This window comes from Pithys albifrons, chromosome 7 (assembly GCF_047495875.1).
Source record: "Pithys albifrons albifrons isolate INPA30051 chromosome 7, PitAlb_v1, whole genome shotgun sequence".
Taxonomy (NCBI): domain Eukaryota; kingdom Metazoa; phylum Chordata; class Aves; order Passeriformes; family Thamnophilidae; genus Pithys; species Pithys albifrons.
The window spans coordinates 13,645,089-13,669,246 of record NC_092464.1 but is presented as its reverse complement, the minus strand read 5'-3'; the positions used below and the strand labels follow the sequence as shown (position 1 = coordinate 13,669,246).

Below are 24,158 nucleotides of genomic sequence, written 5' to 3'. Positions count from 1 at the left end.
TTCCCCCTTTACTTATTTTTTTAATAATTTTGCACATTTTTATTTAGACAAAGGCCACATCAGTGAAATGCATGATGATATAGTGTGAGCTAAGTTTATCCTGACAAAAGATGCATCAATTTGATGTATTAAACCAGCACTATCTTGAAGGCAGTGAATAATTAGTTTAACCTGGCAATGAATAATATAAACTGAACCACAGAGCTGGTTGGTGTTATCATCTTATGTTTCTGTAATGCAGTAAGGACACCAGGTTATCATGATTATAGCAGCAGGAGAGTTTGTAGAATGAGCTCATGTGTGAATAGTTGCTCAAAAACACTGTGAACATTTATGAGGCTCATTATTTTTCATTAATTATTTAACTGCAGGCTCCCATGTGGGCAGTGAAATCCTGCTGATTTACTACTTATCAGGAATAAATTGCCACATATCTTGGGGTTTTCATCCTTTTCCTTTTGTCATTATAAATAAACTAAACTAATAAGACTGTTTCCTTCTGCATATTCAACTGACTGTTGGCAAGAGGCTTTTTGGCTAGTGACCTAACAAGAGACAAAATATAGGATAAGTGAAAAATTGTGTATTTTTATGGAGGCTCAGATTGTTTGCAATAGATCTGAGAACTCAGCAAGGGATCAGTATTTGCTTATAATTACAATGTATTTCTACAGCACCAGATTTTTGAAACTGCTCAGCAGCCACAATTAATGCCAGATTTTTTCTGAGGAGCAGTTTCAAATTTTCCAGATAACTGATGTTATTTTAGTACCTAAATGAGGACCAATAGCTAAATCCCCATTTTGGCACCACTCTCATTCTCAAAACTGCAGCTCAGCTGCTGTCTAATCCTTCCTCTGCTACTTCCAGCAAGTCACTAAAGATGTCAATATTTCTACTGGGGACCACATATAGAAGTAAATCTTAATATTCTGATATGGCTTTCAGCCCTTTTTTATGCTTCATCCTCAGAAGAATTCAAACCCCAGAGTCTTCAGCACACCTTTGGCAGGTTTCCCGACAAGGCAGGCATAACCTTAAGGATGACAGTACTGTACAATACTGTCACCACAGACAATTGGCACCCAGAGTTACATAGATTATCTGCTCATTTTACACATGTATGCTGCATGCATGTGCACAGAAATTTGGGTTATCCCAAAGCCCAGAAGCTGGTATGATCTGCAGCCAAGAAGGCAGGTTTGATTTACTTTATTTGGTCTGAGTGCTTCAGTATTCAGCTCACGGATGAACCCTGTCATGACTTGCATCCCACCCTGTGAGCACACCAGTGTTGTAGAAACACTGCTATGGTTGTTAGTGTAGCTATATAATTGGCTGCAAGCCTCTGCTAACCCAGAAGGTTGGTTGAAAAACTAAAACTCACCTAAATCTCTGACCCTTTTCAGACAGACTCCTCTGGTATGATGACAACACCCTGTGATGGGCTCTTTGATACATGAAGTAGGCAGGTTTTACAAAAAGGCTGAATTTTGTTTCTGTAGAATAAAGTCTTTTTTATTTAAGCAAAGATTGTGTTTGAGAATGTAGAAGCACATACAGTTATTTTCTTATGTATATATACAGATGAAAAATGTGTATACACACCATACACACAGTATGCATATATTGTTACACATACATACATTGTATATGTCTCATAGTGAATATTGACAGTATTGTCTCAAAAGAAAATTATGTTGCCAGAGTGTACTGGAAGACAAGACTTTTACAAGCACCCTTTAAACAACATTTGTGATATTTCTGTTGTTGAATTTAATCTATTTTCTTGTTGTTGATCAGGAAGATTAGGGGCTCTGCTTTCTTCTGCTAGATTCAAAATGCATATACCGCTATGGGGAAGCATATATGTGTCTTTAGCCACTTGCCAATGCAGAGGTTTAAGCCCATTCTGTACTCACATGCATGCTGATGTGGATACCACTTTCTTATTAAGTGTGAATACACACAGGCCATCCCTGTAGAGTTTCTCCTCCCACTAGAGTCAAATTGATGTGAAAGGTCTTGCCAGTGGGTTATTTAAATCTTGATATTCTGTTCTGACTTGTCAAGAATGCAGGGTATAAATCTCTTGGCACTTACCTTTCTACACTGTCCACTAACATTTTCTACTACTTCTGTCTGTCCTCATGACATTTCCTGGAGAGCTTAAGCTGAAAGTGCTAATTATTAATTTAGGGCTAGATTCTGGCTTCTACAGCCAGAGGCATGCTGGAGGGAATGCAAAGGGACTCCGAATTGTTATATGCATGTTCCCTACCACTGAGATCTCCACACATCCACTGCTTGGTTCATATTAGGAAACCCTCATGATCCTTTATAATCACAACTTTCCACATTATTTATTAGTTTGAATTACAAATAAAAAAATCAGACCATTAAAGTTTGTAATTATTTTTTCCAAATATGTAAGTACATTTGCTCTGTTTGAACAATGGATGGGATTAATCACTGTTGAGGTTTTGTTGTTTTGGTTTTTTTCACATCACAGAGAGGATTTAGCTCTAGGAAAGAAATGTTTCATCATCTTGAAGCCCAGTAAGGCTCAGTGTTATTATGTCAGTATAACAGGTTAACTGAGGCATAAAGGTGAAGTGACTTGCCTAAGGTCATGCAATAGATCAGTGGCAGAACTGTAAATCATAGAATCGTGTACAGAGTCATTAAAATCCCTGAAAAATGCCTTGTTCCATAAGATTTTCTTACTCCCTCCTGTCAAATACAAATAGTTTAGGCTTTCTTTGGCAGGCAGAACCCCCTCTACTCTTTCACTTAATGGATTCCCAAGATAAAGTGTATTCACTAACCTGGCTCTAACAGGAAAACTTTCAGTCAAAATGGAAAGAGAATGTTTTGTTCAAAACACTGCTTGAATTCCCTGCAACTTCACTATGGATTGACTTACAAATTTTTCCAAATCTACTTATTTGTTAGGTAGTCAGTTGTTCATATTTCCCTTGCCTTCTAGTCTCTTCCTCCAGCAGTGTCCCTTCCTATATTTCTGCTGTATGAATTACTCTTTCCATTGACAATTTTTCCTATAATAATCTCTTATCTTAATTTACAGCCACACTCATAACGCATGTTATGTCAACAGAGGTTCTGGTTATGCACAGCTTAACAATTGTGAGAAAATAACCCCCCAGACATTTAAAAAAGCTCTCTGGCTTTTATCATCTCGTCCTTTATGTCCTTCTCAAGAGCTTCCTCTGAAAATGTGCCTGCTCAAGAGTTGTTTGAGAGAGTGAAGAATCTACAGCTGAATATTGTAGATTTTATAATAGCTAAAATGCCAAATATTTATACAGTTGTATATATTTCACTCTATTCTCTTTTCTCCCTGCCTTATGAATGAACCAGCTACCTGCATAGGACTCACCAATTTCTTTTTAAATTTAAGACAAATATGTAAAAAATTATATTATAGTTTAGGGACAAACAAGAGAAAGTGCTTTTGCTCAGAAGTTGATACCATAAAGTGGAACACTATGTGAACATGTCAGCTCTCAGCAAGAACAGTTCTTCACATGGCAGAGAGAAGAAAGACCCAGGAGTCTCCTCTAGCAGGTAGTCATCACTATGAATGGCATCCTGATGTTTTGTTGGGTTTTTTTCTCACTAGTAAAGAAAGGTGTATAAACAAAGACTCTAGGAGGTCAAACAAATAAAAAGTAGGTATCAGAGATGACCATTCCTCTCTTAGTCTCCCCATTTCCATGCAAGATGAGGCTGATGGATCAGAACTACCTGAGAATGTCAGGCTCCACCAGAGCAGTTTTAATGAAGAGGTCCAGGTTATTTGGCTGGTCTATATCTGTGTTGGGGGAGATTAGTAGATAGCAGGAAGGAGCTAGGAGAAATATTTGATTACCTCTTTACCAAAATTCAATTTTGGTTCAGAATTTGGAGATCATATTATTTGATTTGTTTGCTGAGTGCTCCAGTAGGACCTTTGAGTGAAATATTCTGGTTTTGTTCTTTGTCAGCACAATCTAATATTTGATTTTTACCCTGTTGAATTATCAGACATGTATTTATCTCTCCAGGACTAGTCTATCATAATGATTATATCTTAGACCACTTGGAAAATGAAAGCATTGCCAAATGCTGCTACTTGGAACTTACCCTGATAACAATAAAGCAAATGGTTTGTATTTAGTGGTGTTGACTTGAAACAATGCAGTCCTTAGAATTTTGAAGTCTGCTTCACAGACTACATCATTTCTATTGAGATAAAGCCAAAGTTATGGACAGCAAAACTCTTCCAACTGCCATTCCTCTGGTATTCATATAGATGGGCATTTTCACAGATAATTTTTATAGGGAATTATTGATTATAGAAATTTGTCAAAGCGGGTGAAGCACAGAATGTATTTCTTTATACACAGGTAAAAAAAGAAAAGAAAAGGATGTCTATGGAAAAGAGCTGGTTATTCTGTTTGTTTCTCCATGTGTGATTTGTGTACATATAGTAGAGAGAAAGAGAATACTGGAAAAGAACAGGAAGTATTTTTCAGGTGTTTAATACACCACAGAAATAACAAATTCAGGACATTACTCACATTAGTAAGCTTGGTGCCACATGTTTAACTATGCTTAATGTTGTTTATTCTCAAACAACGAAAGAATGAAGTTCATACTCCTTCTCTTGATAATATTACAAAGGTGACCTTCATTCCCTTCTTGCAGCCAAAGTCTTACACAGTTGTTTATTGTCAATGAAGCCCTAATGAAACTATAATCCTTTAATCTGTGTGTTTGGTTTGTATCAAAAGCTATTAGTTATGGAAGGTGTTTAGAAATGTTTATACTTTCTGAATAAGGTAGCATGAAAATGCCATGTTCAGAAGAAAAAGGTAAAGAAATTGGACCATTTTCCAAGAGTTTCAGCCTTGGGTGAAACACAGATTAGATTCCATCATTGAGAAATTTCTCTGGGTATGGATACAGTCAACAGTCTTACAAGTCCCATATAAAAAAGTGTGCTATTGTACAAAAGGTGCACTCATTTGTTGTTTTGAAAGAAGTTTTATTTTTCCTGAGCTGTACCAATAAATCCAGGGATTCAGAGGTCAACTAATCCATTTTTTAAATGTTTTTGAGGATCCTGGGTGTCAATATCTTCTTATTCTAATGTTTAATATTTACCCATGTTGTTTAAAGAGTGATGAAATTCCCATTAGAGGCAAAAAACCGAGTTGGGTCATTTTTGTTTAAACATCAACACTTTTAGAATCATTTGCAAAGCTAGTAGCCTATAAGGAGGAGTTGTCTGATGTGATATGTTCAACTCCATGAGCATTTTAAGAAATACTTACGCATTGACCAAATTATCATTACATCTTATGTAGGGGGCACAGGATAAAACTATCTGTGTTTTTAGGGTCCATAATGAGCCAGAAAAGATATTTTGAAAAAATTAGCTTCTTTTGAAAATTCAAGCTGAATTAGAAAATATAACATCTTCCAGAAATATATGAAAAAAGCTCAAATTTCTACTCTTCCATAGCTTCTCGCTCCTTTCCCCTCCCACCCTTCAAAGGGAAATACTTTTTTTCAAACAAGAAAATTTAATCAAATTAAAATTTGTCTTGACCTAAGACAGATATTCTGTTTTTATTTAGCAATTTAAGCATCAAAGGAAAAATAATAATTTATTCTGATGGCTTTAAAACCTCTAAAGTTTTCAGTGTTCTACAATTTGCTTTAAAATAGTCTTTTGCCTCATGTGAGATACCTGATATCATAACAAACAAATAAAAAATTAATGCTCAAATTCATGCATAATGATAAAGTTATCCAATTGTGAAATGCAGAAGAACCACTATTTGTACCAGAACTTCAGTTTCTCATACAGAGGGACTGACAAGTCTCTATGCCTGAAATCCCAGATGTTCTCTCTGGAGCCATGACTTGCACTAAGCTTTAGCAAGAGGAAAGCGGAAAAAAAAACAACAACGAAACAACTAAAAATTGCAGGGCTTTTTTATTCCCAGTGGAATAAGTGTAATAGAAATAGCAACAATAATAAATTAGATTCTCTTAGTGCCTTGTTGAGCACTGAGTGAACATATCCTCTCTAGATGCAGTATGGTATTTGCATCATGTTGTAGTGCATCAAGAAGTTGGTACATTTTCTTGAGAAACTAAATTCTTTTCTATGTACCTATATATGAACTTGATATCTTTGTCTCAGACATCTTCCCAGATCAGTTGTTGTTGAGGCTTAACTTTAACTCATTGTTAAAGATTCATTACTGGTATGCCTGGAACCCTCTCTCCAGTCTCTCCTTACCATAACGTTTCTATTCATCATGTGAGAATTTAAGATTATTTCCAAGCCAGAGCTTTACATATGTCAGATAGAGCCACTTGAGGTTAGACCTCACCCTCTATCAGCCTTCCTCAGTTCCAGCTTCACTTTTTCTTCATTCTTGTTATTATGTCACTGATGAGTGTCTTTGTAACTCACTCTTCTATATGGCCTGAGAGGTAAATTCAGAAGCATCCTCCATTATACTGCTCTGAAGAATGGTAGATGGTGTTGCTTATGATGGTTTAGTAGGTCTTCCTTAACTTTCAGAACAGGAAGAAGAGTTGTGGCCTTCATATGAACTTAAGTCAAGCGTTGACTCCTCCTTACAGATTCCCACACTATTTGGCTGCCATTTTAGAAATTTCACCTTGTGGTTTCTATCATAGAGGAAAACTGTTCCAAAAGGATTAGTAAAGGATTTGTGTGGGATAGGAAGAGGGGAAGAATAAACTGGTTTCCTTATCTTACAAAGCAGGTCAGCTGCACCGAAGCAATAGTCTGGAATTTCCAAAAGGGAGGTAGAGTAAGGTGTAGACCTTTTCTGTGCCTTGAAGCTCCAGAGCAATTTTATCTTGTCAAAGCATGATAATCTCAGTGTGCCTACACAGCATGACTGAGCCCTGACATTCAAAGTTGCTCTAAGCAGGGAATCTGTCCTTGTTTGATATGTTAAATGTCATGCCCTCTGTATTCTTCTATAAATAATTGCCCAAGTTTTAAAAGGAAATACCTTGTGAACCAGTGGGGGAAAAAAAAGATGGGAAAATATGAGAAAGAAATAAGGAGGCGTTTAGACTGAAATCTGCACAGCTAAGATTTATGAAATGCAGTTAATAATACTACATCTTGCATAAACATGTTTTTGACTGACTGGCCTCCCCGGATCTGAGCTGGGAGCCAGAGAGAGTGCCTTTCTGGTGTGAAAAATAAAACATGCCAAATAATTACAGCAATGATGCAAAGAGCTGGGGATGCAATGTAAAATTTCATATTAAATCAAAATCAAAAGTGCCTCTTGGCTTGGCCTCTTAATGCTTTCTGCAACCGTAAAATTTGGCTGCACATGTGCAATACAATACTGGTGAGAAAACACTAAGATTATTACCATGCTCTCTTAAAAGACAAATCCTAAAGCTGGACAGTGAAGGTATGAAAAGCATTGACAATTTATTTTCCTAACTAGCAGAGAAACACAAAATAATAGAAAAAGCCACACTCCCAGTCTCCTATGATTAAGAAACAAAAGAGACATGTTTATGTAAATGGTAGAGAAACCCTAAAATGTTTCACCTGGCAAATGTCCCAAAGAGGAAGGCGCAGAAACCATTTCTCCCTATCCTTTCTTTTTTTGGCAGGAGGTTTGCTGGCTTTTCCTTTGCCTCATGGAGATTATACTTCTTGATTTTAGTGGAGGGCACAAGCAACCCTGCTAATAAAAACAAACAAATGCCAACCTCATCCTCTTGATGTACCCCACAAGATGCACACAAATTAGAAGTCAGAGTAATGAGTTCAAGCACCCCAAATTCCCTCTGACCTTTCTATCACCTTTCTCTGGCCTCTTCTATGGTTCATGAAGGTAGAGTCCAAGTTTTCTCTCCTCCCTCATCCACTCACTTTTTAACACATAAAAAAAAAAATCTCAAAATGTTATAGTTATGTTTCTTTCCAAAGCCAATGAATTTATAAAATTAGCTCAAATATATAGAAAGGTTGCCTATTGCTGATCTTATTTAGCCTTTTCTAATCCTATGCTTGTGCTCATAAAGGCACACATAGTTCTTTCTGTATGACAGAGTGATCCTGAAGTACACACAGGTTTTCAGAAAGAACTTGGTAGCTTTAGACAGAAACAACTGACAGCTGTACTCCCTCCGTAACCTCTTCTCTACTTTGCCTTCAATGACTGTGTTACTGTTTCAGTACATCTAGACAGCTGATGTAAGTTAAAAAAATGAAAAAGTCGTTTCTTTTTTGTTTTTTAATACAGTGGAGTAAATTAAAGTTGGTACTTTTCTGAACAGTGTAAAGTTACAGAAGTCTTAGAGATCTTGTTGCTGGTGTGAATGCTGTCTAAAGACTGTCCCTCTTAAAAGTCATGTTTTTAGCTTAAATGTGCCATAACTTTGAAGGAAAATACTTGCCTGTTATCTTGAAGATCCACTCCCTTGAGTCCAGAAGTGCTTGTCAACATCCCAGTAAAACACTGTAATTCAGTTCCTTCAACTGGCCTGATTGAAACATAATGGAGTTGAAACACACAGAGTGGAGGGCACGGGAACGTACTGTGAAGTACTGTATCAGTTAAATGCAAGTGTGTCAAAATAATGTAATTTTGTATAGCTTGTTATTGGTGATATGAGAACTGAAAGGTGCAACTTGTGAATCTCCTCCCTGCTTTACTCTGCAACTCTCACTTAAGCAATATTTGCTGATGTAAACTTCCTTTCCGGATCCATTAGGAATTTGACATGAAAGTTTCTGTAATGAGCTGATAATGACAGGCTTAGCAGAACTGAAGTATAAACTGAAGTAATTGGATCATCAGCATTTTGGTTTTGTATAATTATTGATAAAGACTGATTAGAAGAGAAATGTGCTTTTAGTTATTCACATACACTACATATAGAGACAAATACTGACTCTTTTTAGTGTGTATACTTGGTTGCCTAACTGTTCACAGACACGACCAACCATACTTTATTTTTTCTTATAAGAATAGAAATGGGCTTTGAGGGGAAAAAAATGAGAGGACAAAGTGTACCTGGTCATATCCAGAGAGCCGTGCTCAGTGATGTCCCTCATGGAGTTGTGTTGGGACCAGCACTGTTTTATATCTTCATCAGTGACAAAGAGAGTGGGATTGAATGCACCCTCAGCCAGTTTGCAGACACTAAGCTGAGTGGTGTGGCTGACACACCTGAGGGATGCAATGCCATTCAGAGCAACCTGGGCAAGGTCAAGAGGTGGGTATACACATACCTGAGGTGCAGCAAGGCCAGATGCATGTCTCTAAACATAGTCAGGGCAAGCTCCAGTGCAAATACAGGCTGGGGAATGAAGGGGTTGAGGGCAGCCCTGTGGAGAAGGATTTGTGGGTACTGGTGGATGAAAAATGACTTGAACCTGGCAAAGCACATTTGCAGTCCAGAAAACCATCTGTTACCTGGACTACACCAAAAGAAGCATAGCCAGCAGGCTGAGGGAAGTGACGTTCCCCTCCTCTTTTTTGCTCTGGGGAATCCCTGGAGTCCTCCCTTGGAGTCCTCCCTTTGGAGTCCTCAGCACAAGAAAGACATAGACCTCTTGGATCAGGTCTGGAGAAGGGCCATGAAGATGATTGGGTGTAAGAGCACCTCTTCTGTGAGAGAAGACTCTGAGAGTTGGGTCTGTTTAGTCTGGAGAAGAGAAGGTTCTGGGGAGACCTTATAGAAGTCTTCTAGTACCTAAGGAGGACTTATAAGAAAGATGGGGACAGACTTTTTTAGCAGAGCCTGTTGTGATAGGGCAAGGGGTAAAGGTTTACCTAAAACCTTTAAGTTTACCTAAAAGACGATAGATTCAGACCAGATAAAGGATGAGATCTTTGCAATTATTAGGGTGGTGAAACACTGGAACAGGTTGTCCAGAGAAGTGGTAGATGCTCCATTCTTAGAAACATTCAAGGTCAGTTTGGACGGGGTTCTGAGCAACCTGATCTAGTTACACTTGTCCCCTGTTGGAGAGGGCTTGGAAAAGATGGCCTTTAAAAGTCCCTTCCAACACAAACCATTCTATGATTCTAGTTCAAAAAGGCATTTCTGACTTAGTCACTGGCTGTTTAGTTTTGACTGTAATGTGGCCTTATTAGAAAAGATCCCTAAAGTGAAATACAGGGTGCAAAACATCCATGTCCACACCATGGATTTCAGGAAGATGTTTTTCAAGCCAGTTGCAATCCAAACTGGTGAACTGAATTCCCTTCAGGGGATTAAGTATGATTAGGTGTGATTTTGGAGCATACTTTCTCATTTAGTTTTATCTCCAAAGAATCCAGATGAGTCTCGATGATATGATAATTCACTGAAATTAATCAGTTTAGATAGATTTTACCTATTTTCTTTAAAACCACACTATTCATCTGAACTAATAAAATAGTTGGACACACCTATGAAGAGGTGCATATAATATATCCACATATGCACACATAATGTATATATAATAACAAATGTATATTTTGTGTATGTGGCAACACACAGTGTGTTCATATTACATATTTATGCTGTGCTTTACCTTGATCTCATATCCTAATCTTCTCCGGGGACAACCCCTTGTCGCGGGGGAGAAGCTTGCGTGCCCTCATGAGGTTGAGAGCTATGCTGGAGGTGGTTTGTGCTGCCAGTAGGGTCTCCCATGCCAGACAGGTCTCAGCTGAAGGGTCAGACAAAGTGTGTCCACGGGCAGGATGGGCTCGCTAGCCGTCTGGCAACCATCCTAGGAGAAGGACAACTCCAACCCCAAACCCAGGCAGATGGAGCTCGTTCAGCCCTGTAAGGCCATCCATCTAAGAGAAGGATACTCTAACCAAACCTACGGCCTGAGGTATTCGCTGTCACCGTCCAAGCTCGCTAGGCTGTGGCAGATGAACCTTAGGAGTAAAGGGTGGGGACAGTTCTGCACACGCTGTGCCTCACCTAAAAAATCCATTGCGCAGGCTCGAAGGGTTCACCCACATTGCAAAGCCCTGTAGCGACAGGTGAGGGTCGAAAACAGCAGGTGATAGGAAGCAGCTGGAAGCCGCAGACCCAAACCTGCATGCAGGCAGTTCAGGATATGGGTCATTAGAGACCTGACCCCGGAGATGACAGTCTCTTGTGGCAGCATCCTGAATGACCAAGCAGCCTTTTCTAGGGACAGCGCTGCTTGCTCCACGTGGAGAGGGGCCTAGCAAAGGTGGCCTAAACAAAGCTCATCTCCACACCCGGTTGGATAACCGTGGCCAACTGGCATCTTCCATGCAGTCAAACAAAAACAAAGAGATTTCAAAGGCATACACCTGCCTGCAAAGGTGTGCTCAAACTAACACTCGCATGTTGGAACATCAGAACCATGCTTGATACTGGGGATAGTGGACGTCCTGAGCATTGTTCTGCTCTAATTGCCCATGAACTGTCACGGCTCAACATTGACATTGCTGCTCTCAGTGAAGTTCGTCTTCATGAGGAAGGCAGCCTTAAAGAACATGGTGCTGGCTACACACTTTACTGGTCAGGCAAACCCAAACCCGAAAGACACCTTTCAGGAGTTGGCTTCATGATTAAAAACTCCATTGCCTCCAAACTTGAAAATCTGCCGACAGGTCACTCCAATCGCATTATGTCCTTACGCCTCCCTCTACACAACAAGCAACATGTTGTTCTTTTTAGCGTATATGCCCCAACTCTCCAAGCTGACCCAGCGGAAAAAGACAAATTCTACACTGACCTGCGCCGCCTCACCCAAAATGTTTCTGCAGATGATAAGATCATAATCCTTGGTGACTTCAACGCCAGAGTAGGTAAGAATTCTGAAGCCTGGAAAGGAGTCCTGGGCAAGCATGGCATTGGAAACTGCGACAACGGACGCCTCCTGCTAGAATTTTGTGCAGAATGGCAGCTCACCATCACCAACACTATCTTTCAACAGAAAGACAGCCTGAAGACAACCTGGATGCATCCTCGATCCAAGCACTGGCACCTCATTGACTATATCTTAGTACAACAGAGAAATGATGTCTGTCATACTCGAGTGATGCCGAGTGCAGAATGTCAAACGGACCACCGCCTTGTGCGCTGCAAACTTAACCTCCACTCAAGTCCAAACCTAAGAGGGGCGGCATTCCAAGGAGGAAGCTCCAAGTCAGCAATCTTCAAACAGCCACAGTGAGAGACAGCTTCCAGGGAAACCTTCAAACTAGACTTAAAGATAATCCCATAGATCCCTCTCCTGAAGCGCTTTGGCAACATATTAAAAGTTGCATCCTGCAGTCCTCTGAAGAGTCCCTAGGGTTCTCCTCCAAGAAAAAACAAAGACTGGTTTGATGAGAACAATCAAGAGATCCAGGAATTGCTGAAGAAGAAAACTGCTCAGCAAGCACACCTTGCTCAGCCGTCTTGCCATATAAAAAAAGCCGCCTTTCGTCTTGCATGCAGTAAGCTCCAACAGAAACTTCGAGACATCCAGAACAAATGGTGGCTCGACCTAGCAGAAAAGACACAACTATGCGCAGATTTGGGTGACCAAAGAGGATTCTATGAGGCCCTGAAAGCAGTGTATGGACCCGCACACCAGGTTCAAAGCCCCCTACTCAGTGCAGATGGTCAACTGCTTCTAACAGATAAAACCTCCATCCTGAACCGATGGTCTGAGCACTTTCAGACTCTCTTCAGTGCCAACCGTGTAGTCCAAGGCTCAGCAATTCAGCACATTACACAACAACCGGTGAAACATGAATTGGACGCAGCCCCTACTATGGGAGAGATACTCAAGGCCATACAACAGGTGAAACCTAGCAAGGCAGCTGGGGTTGATGGAATTCCACCTGAAATCTGGAAGCATGGAGGTCAAGCACTCCATGCCAAATTCCACGAACTTGTTGTGCGTTGCTGGGAACAAGGGGAACTACCACCAGATCTCTGTGATGCAGTCATTATCACCCTGTACAAGAAGAAAGGAGAAAAATCAGACTGCTCAAATTACCGAGGTATTACTTTGCTCTCCATTGCTGGTAAAATCCTTGCAAGAATACTTCTGAACAGATTAGTAGCCACTATTGCAGAAGATCTTCTACCTGAAAGCCAGTGTGGTTTCAGAGCCAATAGGAGCACCGCAGACATGGTGTTTGTTCTCAGACAACTGCAAGAGAAGTGTAGGGAACAGAACAAAGGGCTCTATGTAACCTTCGTTGACCTCACCAAAGCTTTCGACACTGTGAGCAGAAAAGGCCTGTGGCAGATCTTGGAATGTTTAGGATGTTCCCCCAAGTTCCTCAAAATGATCATCCTGCTACATGAGGATCAGCGTGGACAAGTCAGATATGGCGATGCACTCTCTGAGCCCTTTCCAATAACCAATGGTGTGAAACAAGGTTGCGTTCTTGCACCAACTCTATTCACAATCTTCTTCAGCATGATGCTCCAAAGAGCCACAGCAGACCTCGATGAAGAAAACGGCATCTACATCCAATATCGTACTGATGGAAGCCTCTTCAACCTAAGGCGACTGAAGGCCCACACCAAGACCCTGAATTACCTTGTCCGTGAGCTGCTTTTTGCTGGTGATGCCGCCCTCGTTGCTCACACAGTAGCAGCTCTGCAGCGCTTAACATCCTGCTTTGCAGAGGCTGCTGAGCTTTTTGGGCTGGAAGTCAGCCCGAAGAAGACGGAAGTTCTGTACTAACCTGCATCTCAAGAAGTCTTCCATTATCCTCACATCACCATAGGCAATTCAGAGCTTAAGTCAGTCCAGCAGTTCACCTATCTGGGAAGTATCATTTCCTCAGACAGTAAGATCGACAAAGAGATAGACAACAGGCTGGCAAAGGCATACAGAGCCTTCGGAAAACTCCATAAAAGAGTCTGGTCCAATAAACACCTGAAGAAAAGTACAAAGATTAGTGTCTACAGAGCCATTGTACTGTCTACTCTTTTATATGGGTCTGAATCCTGGGTCATCTACCGCCACCACCTGCGACTTCTCGAACGCTTCCATCAGCGCTGCCTCCATTCAATCCTAAACATCCACTGGTCTGATTATGTGACCAACGTGTCTGTTCTTGAACAGGCAGGGGTCAGCAGTATCGAGGCCATGCTGATGAGAACGCAGCTGCGCTGGGCAGGGCACATCTCCAGGATGGAGGATCACCGCCTTCCGAAGATTGTGCTCTATGGTGAACTCGCCACTGGCTGCCGCAAGAGAGGAGCCCCGAAGAAGAGATACAAGGACTCCCTGAAACAACACCTCAGCCTTGGCCATATTGACTGCCACCAATGGTCCACTCTGGCCTCCAATCGGGATTCATGGAGACACACCATTCACGACGCTGCTGCTTCCTTTGAGAATGCACGGAGAGTCAGTCTTGAGGAGAAAAGACAATGCAGAAAGAACCGTTCCTTGCCAATGTCACCTAGGGAGGCATTTCGCTGTGCCTTTTGTGACCGGACCTGCCTATCCCATATCGGCCTTTTTAGCCACCAGCACACTTGCAGCAAGCGTGGGTAGTGCCCTTCTCAAATCTTTGTTCGCGAAGCCTGGCCATGATGATCCTAATGAGCCTTGTGGCCCACTGTCTTTGGATTAGGACACTGATTTTATTTGCTGTCTTTTTGTAGAGACTGAATTTGGTTTGTGGAGGACCCATGCAATCATTGCTGCAGGAGAGCAGGATGACATCTACCAAATATATTTCAACCAAAGGTTGAAAGACAACTTACCCAACTGAGCAGACACCCATTTCTTCTGACAGGCAGCAATTAGCACCACAGCCTCTTCACAGTCAGCTGGTTGCATATTTTGTGTGGTTCACTGTTTTGCTCCAGGTGGGAGGAAGATCACGTTTACTGGAGGGAATGGCTGCCTTCTGAGAACTGTTTTTGCAGGGATGTCCAAGGAGAGTCAGAGGAAGCACTATAGCAAAAGCAAATGATTAAGTTAACATTTACTTTTCATTCCAAACTTTTGTCGGCACTGGTTAGTCAGTTAAAACTGGGAAGGCTTCAGTAACTAAAAGGAAAAGCACTCAAATTTAGGGTGTATTTGCAATAATTTTGATCTTTGACAGATTATGTCAGCTTGCTTCTGCTATTACTATTCTATCTATTAAATTCAAAATTATAACATACCAAACTTTGCTACTCTCCAGCAGAAAATGTTTATGATACAGACTATATGACATCAGGTATTTCACGTATATATGTATGTATGTATGTGTATATATATATATAAAATATATATATAAATATATCAAAATATATATATCCAGATCTTTTTGTTGCCTACAGAATTTCCCTCTAAAGCTGGAAAATTGCCCCTCAAATACCGATTGTGTAATGGACACAAAAGTTAAAACTCCATTGTTGATAAATATATCAAAATCCCACTAAACCTTTGAAGCTGTGCCTTATCACAAACTTGTTGTGAATTGCTATTATGGAAATTTTTAATATAGCAGATGTGGTTACTTACTACAGGAAGCTGCAGGAAAGTTTTTGTGGCCTCCTAATAAAATTAATGTTTTCCTGATTAGCTTGTTGCAATTAACCAATTGGATAAAACTTCTGGGAGTCTATAAAAGAAATTGGATTTGTGAGGTTTTGTATGAATCATGATGGGACAATGCAGTTGCTGCTCATTTATTTTTTTAAGAGAATGTGTTTGACAATTCAGAATTTGGTTGCTGAAATTGAGAGAGAAAACATGAGCTTATGTCTATTATATGATTACCTGAATTAAAACTACCTTCAAAAGTGCCAATTAAAAAAAAACTTTTAGAAAAAGTCATGTTTATTTAACGTTCCAATTATTTTTCATGAAGATGGACGCAATACTTTCAACAATACGCAGAATATTATCCAAAAGATTGATCCTGCATCTAAACACTGAAACTCACACAAATGTCCTTTTATTTCTGTTTTATGTTCAATTTTTTTTTTCCCAGGACTGACGCAAGTTTGTATTTTAAGTCTTTAACATAATTTTTCTAAACTAACTGAAAAGTTTTTCTATAAAACTACATCTAATAGAACACTGTTGCCTTCACAAAGCATTGTACTTCAAGATTGCAACACATGTACAATGAAATGCACTCCTCCCATCATAAATCTTGATTACCAAGACATTTTATTTTAAGTTTGTCCCCAAAGACTGAAGCAATAGGATTTATGTCCTTATGTAGAAGGTAAGCTGTGTTGTGAGGGGACTGACCCTTTGTGGGTATTTGTATAATGCTTGTCCAAGGGACAGATTTGGTTTCCATTAAATGAAAAAAAGTCCTTTAGTCCTCATTCCAATGCCTCTTTCACAACTTATGCAGCATCTTTGTATCACTGTGCTTAGGTTCTTGATGGTGATGTGTTATTCCACCTTTTGCATTAATTAGCCCAGCTCCAGTTAACTTGGTGAGCTACTTGGTGATAACACGAAGATTGTCTCTATAGTCATAAGATGGAGTCAAACCATTTAAATAGGTCAGTGCTTTATTACAGACTCTGTTTCAGGCTAAGGAACATCTCATTAGTACATTAGTGCTAATTATCAGGATTGAACTGGAGAATGTAAATCATGAGTGCTGAGGTAAGGGCAGTCAGTGGTTTATCTGGTTCCATGTTACGAGTTACAGGATTCACTAAGTGTTACTGCTGTGCATCAAAATGTTCCTGTAGCCAAAAGTGTTAGAGCAAAAGTTCAAAATTAACTAGAAAACAATAAGGGAAGGTTGGTTTTTTCCATTTTTCTGTTGGAAAAAAAGATAGTAATTATTGCATAGAACTCAAAAGCTTGCAAAACAATAGTTAATTTTTATATCAGTCCAAATATGAGGAAAATCCTGTGGACAGATCTGGAAAATAATATTATTGTGCTCATAATGAAGAGATAAATGGTCTGACTTTTCCAGGTTCAATGAGTCTAGTACATAGGATACAATTTAACTAGCAAAGAACAAAGAGGGTGAATCAGCCCTTTTGCAACTTAAAATATAAACATTACCATCTGATTGCTATTCCTGAGAGTAATATATACCTTCAAGTTAAGAAGCAAAACATAACAATTGATGTACTAGATCTACACAAAACACAATGTTCGCTTTTTTAATTTCACAGGAAAAAAGGATGTAACCTGTGGTGAGCCAGAAAAAGTTCCAGCTCAATCATGGACCTTGTGGCAGTACAAAACTCTTGTAGGATTTCAGTTAAACAGGAGTGAAAAAGGCAATTGTTTTTCACATAGACATGCCTTCCTGGCATCCTCAATTAACTTTATTTTGTGCTGTTAATATTTTGTTTTTTAATATTCCTGTTGTGATCTGAGTCACTGGCAGGCATTGGGAAAAGCTGAATGGGACACAGGATTTTTTTTGACAGTTATTTTAGCATAGAATCATCTTCTGTTCAATCCAGACATCAGTTCTTTCTGCTACTGCAGACTTCCCTTGTAAGAACAAAAATCTCACCTTGACTCCTTCTGCCCCCCACTGAAGCTGGAGGCCCAGTTGTCTTACAAGGCATTTAAAGGTATAAATTTGGAATTACTGTCAGTTGCTGAATGCTACAGCAAGGAGGACTTAAGATGTAGACAGTAAACCACAGCTATTTTGTGCTAGAATGAAGAAAATCTGGAATCAGTTTCTCGGCATCTACTACAAGAGAAAAAAATCACCTCCTCTGATTGCTAAAGAAAGACATGTCCTTTTGTCATTGGAGGATGTGACCTACTGAGTCAGGGATGTATATGGATCCCATGTAACAGGACAGGTGACCAGAATATATATCCTGGACAAAATAATTACATCCTAGAGAAAGCCTGTGAGCATCTCATCACCAAAACCAATATTGCCTCCTGATTAGAACCTCCACATTGGCCAGCAATGAACATTGACTTCTACTGCCTACCTCAAGAGTGGGTACTCTAATGCTGAACTAGTGGAGAGGGAACCATTTTATTTTGCTGATTGTGAAAATACACTCAGAAACACATCCTCAATGAACCTGGTAGGTACAAGTTTGTGAGTTGACAAGCTTTGGCAGGTGCCCTGTGTTCAAGAGCATTACATTTAGTGGTGAACTTGTCCAGAAAAGTTATATTTGTTGTTAAAGATAACGTTTTAGATGTTATATATGAGGACATAGATATAGATTTACATGTATAGGTATAGAAGCCAAAAAAGAAGGAGATTCAAACATGGTAGTCAAGCACTTCTGCTCAAATAGTTTGACAAATTTAGGTAAGCATAGTGGAAATAATCAAAACAATTTATGTGTATGTCAGATCATAGCTGCACTTGAAACAGCTCGTATATAGGACAACTGAACTCCAACATTACCCTTTGTTTCTACAGAGTAATTGCTTGTTTCAAATCAATCATATTTAACCACTGAAGAAGTATTAGTATGAACAGATTGAAATGTGTGATTAATAGACTAGCCAAAAGGCTTGAAACAGGGAGCTGATTATTCTTCTAGTGAATAAATGAGAGTTAACAGTGTTCAAGCCACTTTTATAGTCAGACAGAGTGGATTGTATTACAATAACATTAACATGGAAAGGACAGAAGAATTCTTCTTTGTTTCTTTCCCAGAGAGGAAATCAACTATGTTCACAAACTAGCAAAGGAAATACTGGGCCATTCATATTTTCATGTTAAAAAAAAAGAAAAAAAATAGGCTGGATCTTTCCCTCATGTTGCCTTTAATCAAAGAGAAAAAACTGGGTCTCTACTACAGGGTAACGTCATACAGCAGTCTTGGTGTGATGCTCCTCCCTGGCCTTAGAAGTCCTCGAATTTACCATATACTGGGTTTTTTTCTTCTTTCTTGTATTCCCTAATAAGCTAGAACTTCTCATTCTTTAATGAAAAGGGAGAAAGCCTGCAGAAACTGTGGTCTTTGGACATGAAATTAACACACAAGCTTATTCCTGCAGCTTCTGTATGAGATAATTCTTTTTTTATCTACAGTTTTGAGAAAAAATGCTCTCTTGTCTAATAGCTAGTGCTTTTACCCTAGAGCTGCTGGTTCTGATTCCCTCATGTAAAATTGAAGATAACCTGTTTTGCAGTGCAAGGAAGAGTACAGGTCACTACACCAGAAAAATAAAAAAGGAGAATTCACATTCCCAGTTTATATGAGGCAACATTGACCAGCCTTACTAAGTCTTGGTGAATCCATGTGAAGTCAAAATCATGTCTTCAGCTCCAGAAAATAACACCTCTTTTCCAAAGATCACTCTGTTTTTATAATTATTCTAAGATTATTACTGTTTTTTAAGTCAGCTATTATTAATCACATTTTTAGGGCAAATCTCCATGCCTGGAGAGATACAGAGAACCTTCTTTTCTCAGATCTCATTTTTGACTAGACATTTGCTAGGCCTAGGACATGATGTGAACATCAGAAAGACAGGAATGAGGGGTGCAGCTGGTGTACTATCCCTCTCAGAGTGAGAGGAGGCTTTTTTCTATGTGGATATATTCACATATGCATCTGCTTAGATATCTGACTGTTCTCATCCACAACATATGGAAAACTTGTATGTATTTGGCATGGTAGAGTCCATTCTACCCTGATGGTAAGACTTCTGAAAGTTAAATCTTAAATTGTTCTCTATTAAATAGCTGGAATTCTTTTGAAGAAGGAGGTTTAGCACAGTTTCCTCTCAGAAGCAGGATTCTGATGAGCAGTTGTGTTTGAGGTCATAGGTGAATGCTTTTCTCGGAATAATAATGGTGAGATGTCTGCTACTTCATGAAAAATTAGGTGTACAGCACAGGCTGGAACTGGTTCAGTAAAATTCCAGCCTAGTGTATGTCAGAAAAGAGGAAAGAACAGATCTCAGCAGGGTTTCTGCAACTTAACCTGATTTCATTAAATTATTTGATGGATAACTTTTAAGTGATCAGTTTAGACAGTTTGCTAAATAAATTGATTACCAGCAGAAAGCCTATAATGTCAAAATTTCTACAGAAAATTTAGATGAAATTCTTTACCAGTGTGCAGTCATGCATAAATTGGTCTTGCAGAGACACAAACTCAGAGGTGTGTGCCACAGCAGGGTCTCCAGATGGACAGCAGAAAGACCTTTTCCACCTGGAGCACAGAAGGGAAAGTGAACATCTTGTTGTTTAGGACTCCTGATAAGGGTTCACCTGGGGGACTACAACTACATGTTATTCTGGATTCTAGAGTGAGCTTAAAAATTTGTTCCACACATATATTTCTTTTCCTGGGATTCCAGACTAACTAGTGTTTTCAAAGCCTTCTTTCTGCTTTAAATCCTTTCCTTCTGAATTTAAGGTATCAGGAAAGGAAGGTAGTCAGGTTAAAATAGAATATAATTTATTATTCTGTGGTATTTTTCAAAGAAGGAACATAATTTCATAGCACTCTTCTTGGACATATCGCTCCTCCAAAATGCATGTAGAAAAAACAAGTCTTAGTCTTGTAAAACACTGATCAGTCTTCCCTGTGAGGTGGATACAACCATCTGTTTGAATAAGAACTGCTTGTAGTGTCCATTCCTGCATATGTGTATTCTCTATTCTGAGTTCTCGGTTGGACTGAAGAGTAATGGCTACTTCTTGAGTAAAAGGATTGAAATTTCTCAGCACAGAAAAGACCATTTAGAATCCCTGAGCTTGTTGAGCAAAGAAACCATTTTTACTTGCCTTTCTTTTTTTTTTTTTTCCAGCTTTGAGCATGTCTTTCTTCTTAGTGGTAACTTTTTCCAGCAAGCTGTGTTTCCTACCTGAGAGAAATCCTCTCTCTGTTACTAGGGTTACCAGAGGAATATTTAAAAAAAAAAAAAAAGTAGCAAGCAGCAGACCAGACCAGTACTCAGAAGTTTCCAGATCTATTTTGCAATACGGAACCCAAGGGGTTTTGATAGGGTCTAAATTTGGCAAAATCAGCTTTCCCATCTCTCCCTAACTTTATTTTTTTGTCCTCTAACTATTTTTACTCCAAGTTTCCCTCTGTCTCTGTGGATATAGAGAAAAGATCTATGGATAGGAGTCTGGGAATAGGATAAGAAAAGTAAAAATTTCTGCAAAAATTTAATGTTATTTTTCTGAAAGCAAAGCCAAGAACCTAGTACTGAACATGAAAGTATATCAGCAAAAATGTATGGGGACTATATAATCCTCTAATTCATGTTAATGAATAGGTCTAGTGTATTGTCTAATTCACAGATAAAACAAAAGCCTGTTATCTCACCTGCATTTCTTTAGTGCCAGCAATGTTTTGCTGTCACGCACAAGTTCATTAGGAAATGAGCAAAGACTTTGTTCCAGAGTGAAATAATAAAGCTGATGTCAGCTATCTCAGGTTGCTTCAGGTAGAGGTGTTAGTCTGGACGAGTTTTATGTGTACCACATCCAACTCAAAGTAAGCATATGAAGTTGAGGAAGGCAGTCACATCTCTCCTTTAAGAACTTAGCTGCAGAAGTCACATGGTTAGACTTCCCTGTTCCCTGTGACAGTGGTGGAAAGCACAAAGAAGCAGCTCAGTGCAAACAGACTAATGCTCAATTTAAACAGCTTTGTTATAATTCCTGGAGGCACTCACCTGTCTTCTGTTATCTTAAGGGAAAACTGGGGATCTAAATCTCTTCATTAAGGTGTAAAACTGAAGTTAGACAGGAGCAATAGTCCCCTTTTCCACTAGATTAGACTTTGGAGATGCATTTTTTGCTGGGTGTTGTGGCTTCCTACAGCACTGCAGCTTGCAAGCTAGTATGCAGCAACAGCTGATTTGTTTAAAAATGTTGTATTTTATATAAAAAAATGATTATTAGCTCTTATAGTTAAGAAATCCACCAAGTCTCCTGAGACAATAAAAAAAGATGATGAAAATCAGAGTGGATGGTTACTTGCCCGATGTTTCTTTGTCCAGCTGGACCATACTTTGATTTGATTGAACATAAAAATCTGCAAGGCCTTAAACTCCTCAATGTAATTCTAAATGTAAATTAAAATCTTCTTTGTGTGTTATCTTATTATTTTATTGAAAGGATACATTCTACATTTATAACAAATTAATGGTTTTCAGATAAAGTTGGAGAAGTACTTTGTCTCTTCTTAGAAATATGCTGAAGTTATATTTTCTGTGTTATTTCTACCAAAGTTTGAAAGCATGAAGTAGAAGAAATACATGCATTTATTTTGCAATTTTGATTTACTATGTGACAGTTTTTAGACTTCAAAAGAAAGGTTATCAACAATTTTTTCCTTCATACAAATTTAAAAATAGTTTCAACAGATGATGTAGATTTATTTTAGAAGCTTTGCTGACATTATGACATCTTTAAAAAAATCTTAAGTTTCTTTCACTGAAAGATATACAGGAAATCCATCACTACTCAATATCTCTGTAGAATTCTTGCTTGACTGGAGTCAAGTCTCCAGCTGCTGTGAGATTTAATAACACCCTGGTTGTGATATCATCCAATAGAAAAACCTTCTGGACAGCTGGAAGAATTCTTACACTAATGCTGTAATGAGATACATAGAATTGTCTTGGTACAGAAAATTATTTAAGGTCAGACAAAATACAATACACCACTTACCAGCCAAAGGTCAAAGAACTTGTTTCCAAATCTACCAGCCAGCTTTCTAGAAGAATTTTCTGGGAACCCTGGGTCCTGGACAGTTTGACTAAAGAGCTCATAGAGAAAGACAAAACTACAGCTTCCTGAAATTATTTGTCTTATTGTGCCACCATATTTATACCTTAAGTCAGTAATTCAATGTTTTTCTCCTGGATGGAAATCATTATCTTAGTTTGGATCCCTCTGATAAAGGACACTATAAGATGCTATTTTATTTTATTTTCTGAAAATACTTTTAAATACTTCACAAGAAAGTGCATGCAGAAACACACATTTGTGACCAGAAATATTGAAGGCACACCTACACACCTGGGTTGATTATACACATTTGATACCCAAACCTGGTCATTCCACAAGCTCCATAACAAGTGAGTGCAAGAAGAGGCCCTTGCAAGTATGTCACACTTCTCAAAGATTGAAATTTGGACAATTTGATTCATTAGATATTGAATTATTGATAGTTCTTTGCATACTTTTGATAAAAGTGTATTGATTTAGACTAATGGAAGGTGCCATTTGGAATGTGAAGTCTTTTAAGACCAAAATAGTGTTACATAGCAATATTATTGACAAAACTGAATTTGGCACATGGATAAAAAATTGAATCAGAAGTCTTTGAATGATTGGAAAAACTGAAGCTGTAAACTTGTCAAAGTTGTATTTCTTTTTAGGAATTCAGTCTATAAGTGTTTGATAAAAGAGTGGGATCTAACTTTTTTTCTTTAAATTCAGAAGAACAGAGCTGCCTATGATGTTAGTCTGAGATTTTAACTACCACACTAATCAGAAAGGAAGTTATTCAAGCTTTTTATGCACTGCAGTATTATTTTTACTTAGTCAATATCTACTTGAATGAATGTGAAATGAGTTAAAATGATTTGGCTGTGATTCAGTAATGCATGGGAAATACTTAAGATGCAGTCAAGAAGGCTGAAATCAAAATTAATACAAGTAAAAAAATACCTATCCCCATAAATGGCAGAAAATAGTAGAATAGTGAAGAAAAGTATCAGAGTAAAAGATTAACAGGGGAGCCTTGAAGCAGGTAGCAATTTTCTTTTGTACAAGATGTTGTAGTCAGACTGAGGAATAAAGACTAAAATACAGCAGCATTTTAAAACTAATTTTTCTTTCTCTCTATAGAAAAAAAATAACTTCCTCAGAGCTGAGGACAGAAAGCCAAGATTGAAGTGACAATGGTTGATTTCACAGAAGATGAATTGAAGAATTGTACCAAGAGAGGAGATTAAGTAAAGAAGGTAGTTAAGTATGTTTCAGAAATATTGCACTGAGAATCAAAGTGAAATGTCAGTGTTAAGTACAGAAAACACAAAAAAGTTTTGATGCATAGCCAGAATAATAGCCTGGTGAATTTGTTACATTGTTCATAATACGGTGTGCAACATTTGGGGGTTGAGAAGATTCATCCAGATTTCATTAATTTTTCACCAACCGCTTGTATGCACCCTATCTCATGTGTCATGT

The 24,158-nt window shown here is 38.7% G+C and overlaps 1 long non-coding RNA gene across 2 annotated transcripts in view; it reads left to right on the top strand.

Moving 5' to 3' along the window:
* Positions 1-23,931, top strand: part of LOC139674041 (uncharacterized) — an 82,005-nt gene extending 58,074 nt beyond the window's left edge. For both annotated transcript variants that reach the window (XR_011698256.1, XR_011698255.1), the window contains exon 4: positions 23,817-23,931. This is a non-coding gene — a long non-coding RNA (uncharacterized lncRNA). The remainder of the gene's footprint in view (positions 1-23,816) is intronic.
* Positions 23,932-24,158: the final 227 nt, after the last annotated feature.